The sequence below is a fragment of the Larus michahellis genome, chromosome 5 (assembly GCF_964199755.1).
Source record: "Larus michahellis chromosome 5, bLarMic1.1, whole genome shotgun sequence".
NCBI lineage: Eukaryota > Metazoa > Chordata > Aves > Charadriiformes > Laridae > Larus > Larus michahellis.
The window spans coordinates 33,291,607-33,305,884 of record NC_133900.1 but is presented as its reverse complement, the minus strand read 5'-3'; positions in this window follow the sequence as shown (position 1 = coordinate 33,305,884).

Below are 14,278 nucleotides of genomic sequence, written 5' to 3'. Positions count from 1 at the left end.
AAATTTGCACTGTATGCTTTACTACAGCAAAGGACTAGGAATCTCTGTCTCCGCTCTCTGGCTACCAACATTTATGATCACAGCAGAAATGTGCTCATTTTTTCTTGTTTAAGTTGAACAAAGCGTATATAGGAGATAGAAGGAGCATGTTGACAGAGAACAAACACAAAAACTTAGCCAAAGGCCTTAAACTATGTTAAAGAAAAAATATATTTTACCATCAAGGTGTTACTATTGTTTGCGATTTTAGTACAAAGTTCTAGAGTAACTATAAATTACAGATGCAAAGCACTTACGTTAACACTTGCAGTCCCTTTTTTGCAATTGGCACTACAGCTTTTTCCAAGCTTCCATTTCACATCAAAAATGCAAAATGTCACTGAGTCATGAATTAATACGTTCTGTTTGACTTATTTTTGTATGACTGATTCTTTGTTAATAAATTTTGCATTTAGAACTGCTTTTTAAAGAGTAAATAATTTTTAAAATATTTGAATATTGCTTACTTTTACATTGGTTTCTCTCTCTCTTTGCACAGACCCTACAAAAATATAAAGGTCTAGCAACAGTTGTAAGTGGGTTTGTAATTACAGGGAACCTAATAGTTATTGTATACAGAAATGTCCTAAGGATATAAAGATTATTATAAACAAGAATGCTTTAATTAAGGGACAAAAGTTAAGACGGCAGATCACCATCTTTCCTCTACTACTTCTATCAATGTATGAAAAATGGAGGAACAAAACCTACAAAGGAATCAAGCCAGTTTTTATCTTTGGTACTATGACATTTAATTCTGTGAATGTACTGTGTTAATTTTAATGAAGAAAGTAGTTTCAAAGGTGTTTTAAACACTGAGTCAAATTGAACCAAATAATGTTTTTCTTTCCAGTAGTGTACAGAATAGTGGAAGAGGGAAACCAACATTATTTTAAATAAGACTATAATTTAGTACAATTTTTTTTCCCCAAGAGAAGACGAATTAGCTTAAAAATATTAGTAAAAACTTCAGCATGCACACAACGGAATAGTCAAAAACTGAACTGTTTTAAAAACTTCGCAGTGTTTCCAAGCGCACACTGTTACAATCCAACAAGCAAAGAGAAGAAATAATTAGTTTTCACAGAACACTGACTTTTATATCAAAGGTACTGCTTGTAGTCAATGAAAAAATGTGGACAAAACTACCTTCACATGACATGTCCAATTAAAGATAAATTCTGTTTGTTACCTAAAGTAATTTATTTTAGGACTGTATATAGAAACATAATGATGTTTTGATGAAGATTCCTTTTTTTTTTTTTCCTCTTCAAAAAAGAGACTTTGGTGTTATGCATTACTTCATTTTCTGTCTGTCTCAGTATCTGCCATGTTTTCTGTGCTGCACAAGGCACAGATAGCACAAAAGATAAAATACTTCAGATGATAAATCCAGCCTAATATAGACCTAAAATGATTCCTAATGCAACGATTATCAAATCATTGATGTAAAAGGATGTAAAATCATTTGTAAAACTATGAAGAAAAATTCAGTAGAGTAACTGAAGACTCACTATCACTAGACTTACTTGGCACCGCTTTTCGTGATAAAACCTGCTAAGCACATACTTACATTTTCCTAAACAATTACTGGAAAAAGCATACCAAAGAAAATCTCCCCAGAGAAGTAGACAACTATAAAATGCACGTCATCCTCGTCTACACTTACCCTAACTAGTATCAATAAAGTGACAGAAGACCTGTCGTTAAAGAATAAGAGGAGTTTCAAGCTCCTACCTTTTGCGATAGCAGGAATGCTATCAAAACTAACACTCTGTAACTATATTTGGTTCTTACCACCTATTTCCAAGTCATACAACTTAAAAGCCAAAGCAACATTTGGTTCATTTAGGCTAGTCAAACAATTTTTAAATATTGAGTATTTATGCACCCTACGAGTTAGTAACTTTAGATATTTTCACTCTGATGTTTTCAGAATTTATTAAATATTTCTACTTCATTTTGACCCTTTTAATTTAAAAATGTGACTGAATAGTCACAAAGTATGGCAGGCTGATACTCGGAAAAGTCTTCATTAGAAAACTGTATCAAGATACATCAGACTGCCTCTGAGGAACTACTTCTAATAACATGGTTCATCTCCCTGCAACCTTTGGTCCCTCTATGGTAACCAAAGAAAAAACTTATTGGTAAGTACAGGCAAAAATTCGTGACATACCCTGTTTTTTGGAAGACTAGTGACATATCCTGGTTTTGGGAAAACATTTAGTTCATTTCACATAAAGGAACAACCAAGTTGCAGACAGGGACAGTTTTTACAATATCTGGATTTATATTCGGATTCACTTAGAAGTTTCCATTACCTCACTGTCCACTCCACCACAAGTATGATTTAATGTTAGAATTTTAATTTAACTTTATTTCAAAATGTCTTCAGCAAAATGCTATAACCTGCAACATAATGAAAAGTGGTCCAGAAAAAAAAAAAAAAAACAGAAGAGAGAAGCTCCAAATTTAGGCTGACCCTAAGTTCTAGGAATACAATGTTTGAGAGGAAAGTTTCTGTTTGAGATTCATTTTGCAATTCTAAAAAAAAAGTTTTCTGATAGTTTTAACTAGATATTGCTACATTCTTAAATCTATTTCCTACCTCAAACTGTCCTAGATACCAAAGATGTTTGTTAAAACAATACAGTTTCTCACACAATGCATTTGTGAGTAAAAGTATTACATTTCAAGTAGAACACACTAAGCATGGATACACTAACCACAACATGGATGTAAAGATGAGAGGTAGTTTTGTAAACACATTTGCACACATTTCTCATTTATTCTTACTTGAATTTTCCAAATTATCAAAGTAATTCCACACAAATTTTCAGTAGTTTGGGAAGCATGGACATTATCTAATGGTGCTTTTCCCTTTATCTGTGGTAGAACTTAGCAGGCAGAGAAAAAAAAATATATAAAAGGAAGTAACACCACAAAAGTATCAAAATTCTCAGTCTCTAAATATATATATATATATATAAAAATCTTTAGCCACCCTTAGATTTCTTCTCACCCCTGAGCTTTACTAAAAATCACAACCTTCTGAGGAAGACTGAGAGAAAAAGCATAGAGGATCATTTTCAAGACAAGGATGACTCTAGAGAGCCACTGACCTCCATTTAGGAGACGGTCTCAGGGAAATGATATGACTGAATAATGGAGAAAATTCAGAGGCTTTATATGGGCAGTTCTCTAGTCTTAGGGTTCTTTTTTTATTTTAGGTATGCGGTGACTGCAACACTAGGAGATGAAGCAATCTAGTAAATGTCTCCCTTGGGGCAGATTTCAAAGTAATCAGTTACAGGCAAATGGAAATCCCTCGGAACAGAACAGAATAGAATAGAATAGAATTGTGCATCTTCAACTATGGTGAAGGACAAGCCCATGACAGAAAATACATTTTGCAGTGACCTAGAACACAATAAGGTTTGACAGGTAAGACTATGATCCATAGACCTGACCAGTAAGGGTCTCTCCCTTCCCCTTATGCCAAATGAAGTAGCCAACCTGGGATCCAGAAAGAGTTAGTGAGACCTGCACATATACACTAGTGCTAGACAGATTTTATGCCTTGATATACACTGTTGATATAAAGAAACCAGGCAAGCAAGCTTGGTCATTTGATCATGCTTTTACATGGTGTCAGAATAACCTTGTAATACTGGCAGGCAGCAACACCTTCCTACTTTACGTGCAGTGTCTACTAAAAACAATGCCAGACTTATAGTGCTATTGCAGGCAAGATTTTAAGGGGTTACACACATCAGCCTGTTCATTCTTCATGCTAATCATCCAACATGGAGAAGCAACTTACACGCGTTCTGAAACACACCTGGACAGGGAGGTACACACACATACACACACACACCCATTTGCAAAGAGTATTCTTCAAAGAGAGTCTGGGCAAGCCACAGTGGCCCAATGCTCTTTCTCCTGGCATAGCCTGCATAGGCGTGCTGTGAATGACCGGCAGTAGGATCATCCTTACTTTTCTATGTTCACCATTTTTAAAATCTGTAAAACTTTTATACAATAAAGAAGTAAATATACTTTGTCTATTTATTTCATAGCATTTAACTGAACAGCTCATTTCATTCTAGTTGGGGAGTTATATTTATTTTACAAGATGAACCTGCTTAATTCAGATTTAATAATTTCAATAAAGATAAAGCACTTACACTTTCATCATTCTTAAACCTTTAGTGTTATGCTCCAGTATGAATAATTTAATGAACATCAAAGCAACATAAGTATGAATAATGATTATGGTAAATCTGGACTGACATTTGAAGTTTTGTACACCAAAATCTAACAGTTTAATAGCCAGAGTTTCCCTGTGGACATTAAAACTTACATTTAACCGCAAGTTTTTTAGTTTCCATTTTGATTTCCTTTTGTTGTATTTGTATCATGATTATTTATTTATTTTTAAGTAAAATCTTCCCCTTTAGATTTATATTAGCCCTTACTCCATAAGGTGGCATAATTCCATGCTTCTGACTTTACAGCTTCCACAGTAACCACCGCTATGATCCAGAAGATAACATTTTGAGCAAGGACCAAGGAGGAGGAATAAACACATTAAGGAAGTTTAACCAAGATTCTTCAGATGCTAAAACTCTTTATAACTTCAAGAAAGAAAAGTTGTATTTCTCTACCTGCACGTCACAGGTGCTATGATGCAGTTATCAGCTAATACTACTTATTGTACGCTCACAAACATTTTTACTAAAATGTATTTTTACTAAATCTACAGGAATAAGTTAGAAATTTACTCTGTGTGTACAATAATTCTCTGTCCATATATATCCTTTGTGAGAGCAGGTGTTCTCTGAAATGACATAATCTTTCTCTGACTAGATGAGAGTTGTCTCACAGCTCAAATATTTCAGCATCTGAGTGCTTAATGTTAGAGATCAATCAAAGAAGTAATAAAATGATGCAAAACCTAAAGGGCATACCTATTGCACACTCTCAAATCCTAAAAAAAACCTGCAAGGCAGAAGAAAGTCCCATCAATATTTTCACATGAAACATGTGTAATGTTCATATCAGTAAATGGATTCCAGTAAGGCACTTTCCAAATGATCTTTGTGAACTATATATTGGCAGACTTCTTTTTTTACATTATGAAGACAGTAAGTAATGCTTTCACATCTATGAATAGATTGGCTATTAAAGGTGAAAACTGGCTGAACTGCCAGGCTCAAAGTGTGGTAGTGATCAGCATCACAAAATCCAGCTGGAGGCCAGTCACTAGTAGGGTTCCACAGGGTCAATACAGGACCAACACTGTTTAACATCTTCCATTAACAGCATGGAAGATGGGGCAGAGCGCACCTTCAGCAAGTCTGCAGACAACACAAAATCAGGAGTGACTGACACACCTGACAGCTGTGCTGCCATTCAGAAGGACCTGGACAGGCTAGAGAAAATTGCTGACAGGAGCCTACTGAAGTCTGACAACAGGAAATGTAAAGTCCTGCACATGGGGAGGAATAACCTTATGCACCAGTACAGACTGGGGGTTAACTGGCTGGAAAGCAGCTTAGCAGAAAGAGGAGCTGGCACGAAGATGATTAAGGGATCGGAGCATCCATCACATGAGGAGAGGCTGAGAGAGCTGGGGTTGTTCAGCCTGGAGAAGAAAATATTCCAGGGGATCTTATTAATGTATATAAATATCTGATATGGGGGAGTAAAGAAGATCATGCCAGACTCTTCTCAGTGGTATCAAGTGACAGGACAGGAGGCAATAGGCAAATATTAAAATACAGGAAATTTGAACATAAGAAATGTTGGGTGAGGGGGTGTTTCTGGTTTATTTGGCTTGTGAGTGTTGGAGTTTTGTTTGGGTTTTTTTAGTTTTCTTTGGTGTTATTTTGTTGTTTTTTACTGTGAGTGTGGTCAAACACAGGCTACCCAAAGTAGTTGTGAAATCTGCGTCTTTGGAGATATTCAGCACTCCACTGGAGATGGCCCTGAACAACCTGATACAGTTGACTCACATCCGAACAGAGCAGGGTTGGTCTAGATGATCTCCAGAGGTGCATTCCATCACTTGGTGATTCTGCAACTGCATAAAGCATTCTCTCATGAGAACAGCAGTAGTAATCACATCCTAGGTCAAACAATTTCTTGAGCATTACTCATGGTAGAGGTTGCCTACATCACTGGTATAAAGAAGCTGTTCTTTCCTCCACATCCCTCCCCAGACACCTATTGTTCCTACCTCTTCCCTTTACTAGTACTAGCAATCATGCAGTCATGTAGAGTTTAATACATAGGAAATGAAACAAGTAGAAACAAAAACATGAAATAAACAGAATTTTCAGGTGACCCAGATGACTACGTAATGTACAACTTCTAGTGAAAAGTAAAAGACCACCTTAAGATTATCACCTTAAACCCTTTCGGTATCACCTTAGACAAATTTTCAAACTATACTCTCAAAAGCAGGACAAAGTGCCAGAGCCAGGTTTTACAATGCAGAAAGACTAGTAGAGAAAAAGCAAGTGTTGACAGAACAGAAAAAATAAGAGAACTTTTCAGCTATACAGAAAACAGCCACAAAATGAAAGATTGTCCATATCAGATAAAAAATATATATACACATATATATGTATGTATATACATATATATATGTGTGTGTGTGTGTATATATATGTATGTATATACATATATGTGTGTATATATATGTATGTATATACATATATGTGTGTATATATATGTATGTATATACATATATGTGTGTATATATATGTATGTATATACATATATGTATGTATATATGTATGTATATACATATATGTATGTATATACATATATATATGTGTGTATATATATGTATGTATATACATATATATATGTATATATATATATGTATGTATATACATATATATATGTGTGTATATATATATATATATATATAAAGGCAAGCCTCTAAGGAAGCCTCTGCTATGAGGCCAAAGAAAACTCAGGAGTGTTAAAATCATGAAATTTTTTTTTAAATATTTTTCCACACCTTGTTTTATAATGCTTGTCCTGCTTAATGAAAAACATTATTGTTTTGCCAGCTGTTACAAAATCTATATATATTTGTGTGTTTTAAGCTGCAATTACTGCTTGTTTCTAGAGAGGTAAATGGTAATTTCCTAGAGGAGTTCCAAGATTAGAACTCAAGAGAAAGGGTAGATTATTTACGGCCTAGTCTGACACACTCGGTGCCCAGACTCTTAATAGGTCTTGGGGAGTTTAAATATATCAATCCAATCGGTAAAGCACAAAGCAAGCATCAGATAAATATCCAGCAGCTGCAAATGTAATACCAAAAAAATTCCTTTTATCTTGTGGAAGTAGCAGTCATATGGAATAATTTAGGTTGGAATGGACCTCCTAAAGTCATCTATTCCCACCTCTGCCTCCACAGTTAGATCAAGGTGCTCAGAGTCATATCAAGTTCTGAAACCGCCAAGGATGAACATTCCCCTGCCTCCCTGACCATCCTGGTCCAATGCTGCATCGCTCTCACGACAACAAATTTCATCCTTACATCTAAGCAGAATTTCCCTTACTACAACTTGGGTCTGTGTCTCTCTGTGAGGAGTTTGCCTCCATGCTCTAACACTCATCCCTCCGTTTAAATAGTGGAGGACTGCAAAAACATGCCCCTTTATCCTTCTCCATCCAGTCTAAAGTTAGCCTGCTCTGTCAGCCACCTCATGCACCACATGCTCCTCCCTCATAACCATCTGTTGGCCTCCCACTGGACTCTCTCCAACACATCAGTGTTTCTCTTGTACCAGGAATCCCACCGGACACAATACTCCAGACACAGTGTTGCAAGAACTGAACAGAAGGAGACTGCGTTGACCTGCTGGCTACATACTTATTAATATAGACCTGAGTACGATCAGTTTTCGTCACCGCAAGGGCATGCCAGTACCTTGTCCCACCTGGCCCACGAAAGTCTTTCTCTGCAAAGCTGCTTTCTAGCCAGTCAGCCTCAACTCTACTGTTGCATGGGGTTAAATCCATCCCAGACACAGGATTTTGCATTTGCCTTTGCTGAACTTCATGACGCTGCTGTTATCTCTGTCAGCCTGTCAAGGTCCTTCTCAATGGCACTCCTGCCTCCGATGTGTTGACTGCTCTGCACAATTTCACACTGTGCACAAAGTATAAGCTTTTTTCCTTTGAAGAAGTGCAATACACATCAAGCAGTAGAGGATAGTAAACAGATTCCCTGTTGAATGCCAGACAGTCTAACTCCACACCCAGAGTCAGTTTAGTCACATCTGCACTCAAAGTAATAAAAATCTGTAATAAGCAAGATATTTGACACCTGAGTCAGATTTTCTGCTTACCATTGACCTATTCCATGTAGTTTGCCCAGAGTTGAAGATATCTAATACAGCACTGCATTATGCCAGGAAGACGCGCACTACTCTTAATATGAGTCAAAGGTATATTCATTAACCCAGGCCATCAACCCAGAACACAGGTGCTAGCAAAGCACTAGGCACAGACCCCTGCTTTAGGAAATACTGTGTCCCTGCAGATGAACACTTGTTGCAGCGTGTTGGTGAAATGAGGGAGATCATTATTTATATACAGAATATTCTGTAAATGGATAAACAAAAACATTTTCCACATGCAGCACACAAGCATCTCCTCTAAAAATCCATGAAGTGTTAAAATTCCATGTATGAGATTTTAAAATTTCTTAGTTCAGAACACGCTAGCAGTAACATAAGTTAAAACAAAAAGTCCATTAATTGCTGCATTTCTGTGTGACATTTCAGCATTATTACTTCAGATTGAATTGTGTGTTTTAAAAAAATATATTGTATTTCTTTACCACTAAAGTTTCTCAAAATGCTCTAAGCGAAATACAGAATTAAAAAAAAAATGTTTATCAATATCACATTAAAAAAAATGTGAGAGGCAACCGGCAAATTACATCTATTCCACGTATTGCAAAATCAAGTTCATTTCATGGTGTGTAATTTTTATATCTTGCAAATCAGGAACAGTAACTGACAGAGGATCTTACATTTGGAAGTTATCCAGAGAGTTTGCATTTTTAAGAATGTAATCAGCTCGCTTCTGGAAATTTCTGTGCTTTCAGTTTATACAACAGAGGTAGTCAAAACTTCTCTGTGAGTTTCTCACAAATATTGCCACCACGGTGAAACAGGATAAGTAAGAAAATGAGGCACAGATTTGGGCATTTTAAAAAATAATTTTCCTGTGGTTTTTATTTCCCAGTCCTTGACTTGGTTTGCCCATTCTCAGAGACACTGGTTTCAGAAGCCTCTTCCCTAAATTTTACAAAGCTGCACATAACAGGAAATGCAGAGAAAAACATGGATTACTCAGCCTTTTTTAACTCTTTCAGCCTTCTTGACTTCTCTCTTCATTTGTTGGAAAAAGAATTATTTATATATCCAATACGTTTTCAAGCAGACGAGCTCTTAAGTTACAGTCTCATTTGTGTTAAATGAAACCGCAAATTTACGAATAAAGCAAAGAAATTACCATTATGTCACTAGCATATTGAAGTTATTGGCTTCAAATCAGTAATTTGAATCTGTTCATGTTTCACCAAGAAAAATCACATATATGGGGGAAAATCATCATAAAAGGAGCTGGAATCACATGTCTATCAGGGCCACGTCATAGTGGGGGGACAATAGCCCAATTGTGAAGGCTGCTAGACTTGCGTTTGCTTTCCCTTTTCTCCAGGGAACAAGAATGTGAAAATAAGAAACATTCTGTTGCATGTCAGACACTTAATCATTTATATACTTCCTTCTAGGTTTCCTTTTCTTCACCTGTCACTTGAAATACAAATACCAATTACAAATATTGTGCTGGGCCAAACTGAATGAAGTAGTTATTAAAATACAACTAGTAGTGGAATTAAAGCTTTACTCACCACCTTATTTGCAAAGTCATATTGTAGGTATCTAAAAATCTTCACTTTTCTCATTTCCATTCAGAGTCAGAACTTCTATCACACATATTTCATTTACATGAAAAAAAATAGTAAATTATTATTATTATCTAATTAGCTTAGGGAAATTCATGAAATTATCTCTCTGAAACGAGGGAAAAATAGATCAGAAGCATTCATAGAATCATAGAATGGTTTAGGTTGGAAGGGACCTTAAAGATCTAGTTCCAACCCCCTTGGCCATGGGCAGGGACACCTCCCACTAGACCAGGTTAATCAAAGCCCCATCCAGCCTGGCCTTGAACACCTTCAGGGATGGGGCATCCACAACTTCTCTGGGCAACCTGTTCCGGTGCCTCACCACCCTCACAGTAAAGAATTTCTTCCTGATAGCTAATCTAAATCTCCCCTCTTTCAATTTCAAACCGTTACCCCCCATCCTATCACTACACTCCCTCATTAAGAGTCCTTCCACATGTCTCCTGTAGGCCCCCTTCAGGTACTGGAAGGCTGCTATAAGGTCTCCCTGGAGCCTTCTCTTCTCCAGGCTGAACAGCCCCAACTCTCTCAGCCTGTCCTCGTAGGAGAGGTGCTCCAGCCCTCTGATCATCTTTGTGTCCCTCCTCTAGAATTGCTCCAACAGGTCCATGTCCTTCTCATGTTGGGGGCCCCAGAGCTGGGCTAGTATGGCCAATTCACACAATGATGTTCAATTTCTACCTTTTGTCCCAAAATGAAAAATGTTTATAAAATAGCTTGAAAAAGGGTCCATACTAAAACAAATTAGTGACCTAAAATCCCTCATATGACTAACCCTTATTAAGGCATGACTTAATATTTTTGTCCATCATCTTACTACAATGTTTCCTTTTTTGAAGCAACATCATAAACACTGGACAAGGCATTTCAAGTCTTACCTGAGGCCAAAGTCTGTTTAAAGGTTTAGAATGATATCAAAAGGGAAGAATAATCTGCTGCTGCAACTGAAGTCAAGAGAAGTATTTCTAATGAACATATGCCAAAATGATTAAGGAAAAAGGAGTTTAGACTTCATGAATTTATAATTTCCAAACTGACTATAAATTTCCTATTGACTAGAAACCTCTTCAACCCAGAACCATCTGACAGAAAAGACAAAATGCAGGTTATATTGCTGAAATGCAAGCTCCCTTAGTTTGGAGGTGAATGACTAAGGAGTTCCCATCAAAAAAAACAGACTGCTGTTAAAAATGTAAAATTTAAACAAGAAAATGCAGACACTGAAACAGTTTAAAGACAGGAGAACCCAGTGGGAACTACATAAAACTACAGTTTTACGAGGAGTGGGACAGGACTAGATAAAGATAGACAAGTAATTCCAAGCTAAAAAAAACAATAATACAATAAGTCTTGAGAGGTGTGCAGCCTTTGTATCATAACAAACCGTCTAATGATTCCACTCTTACAAGGCAAGAGCTGTCTTGTTTTAAAGCCACTAACTTAAACTGCATTAATCCAAAGCTAGGGTGTTATCCAAAAGCACAGGAGGAAATTCGTTTTGACTAACATTTACAGTGAATACACTCATGCTTTCCTACCCGCTTTATTAGAGGTCTGTTATAAATTTTTTATAGAGTTCATTCTAAGTTCTGAATGCAGCGAAAAGCACTATAAAAGTACTAATAAACAGTATGTAATTTTGCAGAAAGTAATTTCTATAGGTTTAAGTACTGGTTAAATCATATCCATTTTCAGAGGAATATTTTCTCTGAAAAATGATTAGTACTCAGCTGAATTTGAGGCATCCACCCCTCACTCATCTGTACTCTAGAAAGTTCTAAAAATGAGTCCAAAGTCCTCTTAACGGAAAAAAGTAAGTTCTTCTCTCTCCATTTAGAGCTACATTAAATGTTTTGCACAAGGTTTTTTTAAGTCATATTCAGGTAGAGATCGGACAAGGAAAATTTTAAGTAAAATGGAACACACTTTTTAGACATGCACAGTAAATGAAACCACAGTACTTCCATTCTGAAATACAAAAACAATTTTCCATAAACATCTACAATCACATAATTTACATAGATTTAAAAAGCGGCTTTATAGTACAGCTATGTTTTTCCAATGGTTTGCAGCTGTGTAGTGTGCCAGCCATCACAATTCCACTCAGGCTTCAGAAAACAAGATATGTTAGGAAATATCCAATTCTAGATTAAAAGTAATGTCTATATATAGATATGAAAATATTGCTAATAACAAAGTCATCAGAGAAAGGCTGATCGCAACTCAAGGCTAAATGTTACCCTTTTGATTGACATATAAATCATAATATGATAGATAACTAAAGTTTTCAATTTATAGGTACATAGACAAATTAACCTAACAAAAAAGAGAGAAAGAAAATACAGATCATGCTATATCTTTAAAATTCTTAACACATTGCTCCTCATATTAAAGGTATGCTTTGGGTTTTTTCAGCAATATATCATCTTGGCTAAGCATTAAGTCTTCTTCCTCTATTACAAGCAAGAATTTTAGTATTTGGAAAAACCTGTTTTGTATCTGCAATTATCTTTTTTCCTGCCTAGGAATTTTTCTATTAGAGGTTATAAGTATTGTCAAGGCTAAAAAATCAGAAATACCAAAAGAAAATTTTGAAAACTCTCTTACCTTGAAGTTTTGGAGTTGTTTTGGGGTTTGTTTTTTTTTTTACTGTTGTTATTCCAAATTGTATATTGTTTGAGCAAAGTAAACTGAGGGAAAATGCATCTTGGCTGACTAACAGGCATACGTGAGAGCAGAAATAGCCTGATCAATGCTTCTTTCTTAACAAACTTCTCTACCAATGAGACAAAACCAATCACTCTAAAGAAAGACTTTAATGATCTAAACTGCAACAGACATATCATAATTTTCTCTTCACCAATCCTATCCAGCACATAACAGATACAAACACAAAATTCCTTCTCCTATTATATGCGAAAAAAAGATAATTTAGATAAACCAGGCATTTCACTTGACCAGCCAGTCAGCTAGCTAAGCATCACTTGGAATCTCATGGAGATTGTTCAAATAGATGCATCTATAGAGCATAATACACAAATGTCTACTATGTAAAGCACTTAACAATTTAATTATTTTTAGAAGGTCTTTGAATTTCTAATTACCTGCTAAATATAGAGGTGCAACAAAAGGTTAACACAACAGAAATAGCAAACTGGTCAGTCTTTTTTACTTCAAGTAAAAGTACTTTTGCCTGTTCAAACTAATGGCGCATAATGTTTTGTATTGGAAGACCTACCGGGCTTTAGCAGAATTGTTTTTTCTCTCTTCAAGTAAGTATAAATGCTTCTGTTCCAGAAACAAGCTCCAATGTTACCAGATAAAAAAATATCCATGAATGTGCCATCTTGATGCTCTGCTAATATAAAAGCTCCTGACTTCGAATGAACAGAACTAGAAGCACTTAGATCTTCTCTTTCTGTGTCACGCTGCCAATGTAATTATAGTTACTTTGAGTTTATCCTACCTATGCTCTCTCTACACAGGCTGTGGAGGAAAAGCCAGGCCTGAAAAAAATGAATCCTGAAGTGCAAAAGAAAGGCAGCTGCTGCAAACTGGGGATCCATTCTTCAGCAGAATTTCAGACATTCATTCAGGCTTCTTTTGGGGGGGGAAGAAAAAAAAGGAAAAAAGAAACATCTCCCAGTGTCACTCCTATTCATGACAAACTTGTAATAATCTACAGAGGACATTTAGAAACCATCTTTTCAAGTAATTTCACCAACTCCATGATTGTGGTTTGGGTTTTTGCATCAAGTACAAATCAGTCTTGGATCCAAATATAGGATGCCAAATTCAGGCAGGCATTCCTGTGTTCCAAAAGAAGTAACCCAGCAATTCCTTCTATTCTGAGGTCACATATAGAAAGTTTGGGAGAATCTGTATCAGACTGATGCTTCCAGGAAGGTGTTTTATCCTACTTGGTGCGTTAGGCTTTGTCTTCAGAAATTTTAAACAAAACATACGGAAACAAAGAGATAGACTCATACAGCCCTCACTGCCCACCTCCTTTCCTTTTTACTCAGCATTCTGTGCTTAGGACATTATTGGTTGCCAGAGAAGAATCCATTGCTGCATTTCCTTGCAATTAGTAAGCTATAAATTATTCTGGTAAGGAGCTGATCTCAGTCACCTCTCTTAATGCTCCTCAACAGCATTCAAAATACAGTTGTCGGCCAACAGAGTAACTATACCGATACAAGGCACATTTCATTTAGTTTGCATGGAAAG